The 2,994-nt window shown below is 44.9% G+C and overlaps 1 pseudogene; it reads left to right on the forward strand.

Annotated features, from left to right (window-relative positions):
* The first annotated feature begins 658 nt into the window (after nt 1-658).
* Nucleotides 659-1,083, forward strand: LOC100658772 (large ribosomal subunit protein eL36-like; annotated as a pseudogene).
* Nucleotides 1,084-2,994: the final 1,911 nt, after the last annotated feature.

Below are 2,994 nucleotides of genomic sequence, written 5' to 3' on the forward strand. Positions count from 1 at the left end.
CTATAAAATAAGGATAAAAAGAGTTCATCCATGACAGGCTGTGGTAAGGGTTATATGAAAAAACACACGCCAACTAAATGGCACTGACTGTGAGCCATAATAAGCACTCAATAAGTTGTACTTGCTATTGCTGCTCTGGAAACCCTGGTGGTGGAGTGGTTAAGAGCTACACCTGCTAACCAAAAGTCAGCAGTTTGAATTCACCAGGCACTCCTTGGAACCTCTATGGGGCAGCTGTACTCTGTCCTGCAAGGTCACTATGAGTCGGAATCAACTCAATGGCAACGGATTTGGTTTGTTGTTGCTGTTCTATTTATTGTTGTGTTGTTGTTTTTGTTACGTGGTCCCACTCCTTCATTTTACAGAGGATAAAGCAGACACAGGAACATCAAGCTGCTACACCTTTACGACTGAGAGCATCTGTTCTGGAGCTACACTGCCTCAGTTTGAATCCCAACCCCTCTGCCTACCAGCAATGTGGCCTTGGTCAAGTTGATTAATATATTTGCTGCAGTGTCATAATTTGTAAAATAGGCATACAGGTAATGGCCACCTCACTGGGTTATTGGGCAGATGAAGTGAGTCTATCCATAAAAAGCAATTGGACCCCTTTGCCCAGCAGCCATTGAAGAGCAGCAGCCCTGGCTCGGCACTGCCCATGGCTGTGGGCCTCAACGAGGGCTGCAACGTGACCATGAGCAGTGAGCAAGCCGAGGCACAGCCGCTGCTGCAGTGGGAGCCTCACCACCACGCCAGGCTTGTGTAGTACATGATCTAAGAGGTATGTGGCTTTGCCCCACACAAGTGGGACACCACTGAGCTGCTCAAAGTCTCCAAGGACAAGTGGGGCCTCAAGTTCATCAAGGAAAGTGTGGGGACATGCACTGACACCAAGAGGAAGGCAGAGGACCTGAGCAACGTCCTAGCCACCACGAAGAAGGTGGCTGTTAAGAAGTCCCCAGCCCCTGTGCGTAATAAAGACTTTATAGGGAGAAAAAAAAAAATTCGAATAGCTAAGTGTTCATTAGATGCTGACTGTTCTTAATAGGAAGTCCCTGGGTGGAACAGTTAAAAAGTTCAGCTACTAGCCAAAAAGTTAGAGGTCCAAGTCCACCCAGATGCACCTCAGAAGAAAGACATGGAGATCTATTTCTGAAAAATCAGCCATTGAAAACTCTATGGTGCGTGGTTTTACTCTGACACACGTGGGGTGCCATAATTTGGAGTTGACAGTAAGATAACTTTTTTTTTAATTCTTAATACAGTATCACCATTATTACTACCACTAAAATTGTAATTATTAAGCAGTCTACACTGCGTATTAGAACAGTGGTTAGAATACTGGCCAACATTTGGTCAAGTTGGTAGAATGGTTAAGTGCTCCGCTGCTAACCAAAAGGTCGGCAGTTGGAATCCACCAGCCGCTCCTTGGAAACCCTATGGGGGAAGTCCTATTCAGGATCGACTTGATGGGCAATGAGTTTTTGTTTGTTTGTTTGTTTAAAAGCATCCAGGAGGGAAAAGGACCATTTTGTTTGCAATACAAAGACATGGTGACAACAATGTAAACTTTCATTAAATTCTGGTACTTAAAAAAAAAAAAAATTAGGTCTTTAACCATGTGCTCTAAAAAGAAGGAAAACTCCAACTTCACCCTAGGCTCAAAAGTTTGCTGAGTCCCTTGGAAGCCCATGGTGCCTTGCATCTCCTCACCTGTGTGGGGCTTGACATCCTGCAGCAGACTGACAGTCAGGCAGCCAGCTTGAGACGGTTCCACCTAACACTTAATACTGTGTCCAGATCCTCTCTCATGAAGCACACCAACTTCCTGGAGCTCTTCCTGACAAGAAACTGGTGTCCTGAGATGAGGAGGATCAGAAATGGCAACTAGAGACACCGTGACAAAGAAGGGATCAAAACAGAACCACAGTTTATCGCTGCTTCTGGGCTTTGTCAGTGTAGCTGGCAGTTTGCCTTTCACTCCGTGTAGACTGTGAGGTCCTTCATCTGTGCATTTGTAGCTTTCAGAGAAAAAGGGTAGGAGACCACTGCTGGAAATTGTTTTTCTTCTGCCCAGAAGTGGCATCACGTCTGATGTATAAGTTGAAAGAGAAGTTTAATAAACTAGATACGTATCTGATGTCCAAGTTTGGTGACCAAATATTTGTAAAGGCCTTTAAAATTATTTGCTATGTTTCTTTGTTTAGACGTGAAAAAACCCGTACCCAAAGAAAAACTAGTAATTCTATTTAGAAAGAAACTTTTAATATAGGCAATAAGAATCCATGAAGATTAGTAGGGTAGGGATGTTTTTTATTCCCTTTGAAATGATACAGCAAATACTGAGACTTTTCTGGTCCAGACAAGATGGCATGGCATTTCTTCTTGCTCCTCTCTGCTAAATACAACTATGAAATCAATCGTCATTGGGTCAATTTCAACTCCCGGTGACCCATGTGGGTCAGAGTAGAACTGTGCTCCATAGAGTTTCCAGTAGCTGACTCCTGGAAGTAGACTGCCAGATATTTCTTCCAAGGCATCTCTGGGTGGCCTTGAACCTCCAACCTTTAAGCTAGCAGCCAAGCATGTTTACCATTTGCACCACTCAGGGATTCCAAATACATATAGCTCTAAATGCAACTATAAATCCTAGAAATAATACACAGGGCAGCCAAAAAAAAAAAACTCTGAAACTTGAAAAGAGGAAGGTGGACTGGTTAGGGACCCAGCAGACCCCCCACTCACCCACCCAGCAGAAGAAGGTAATCAGGGCCCAGTTTTCCCTGACCCCTAAGGAGCAACAGAAGGTGGTCCAACCGGATTGAGCAGGAGTCCCTCCAACAAAGCAAGGTGAATCGATAGGGACCCCTACCAACAACAAGTAGCCTAGGCCAGGAAACAGTCTTTTTCCCCACCAGGCCAGAGACTCTCTTCCTTGACAACTGGGAGACCAGGGGGCACCAGCAAGGGGATCCCTGACAACAAGCATGAATC

Source organism: Loxodonta africana, chromosome 24 (assembly GCF_030014295.1).
Source record: "Loxodonta africana isolate mLoxAfr1 chromosome 24, mLoxAfr1.hap2, whole genome shotgun sequence".
Lineage (NCBI taxonomy): Eukaryota > Metazoa > Chordata > Mammalia > Proboscidea > Elephantidae > Loxodonta > Loxodonta africana.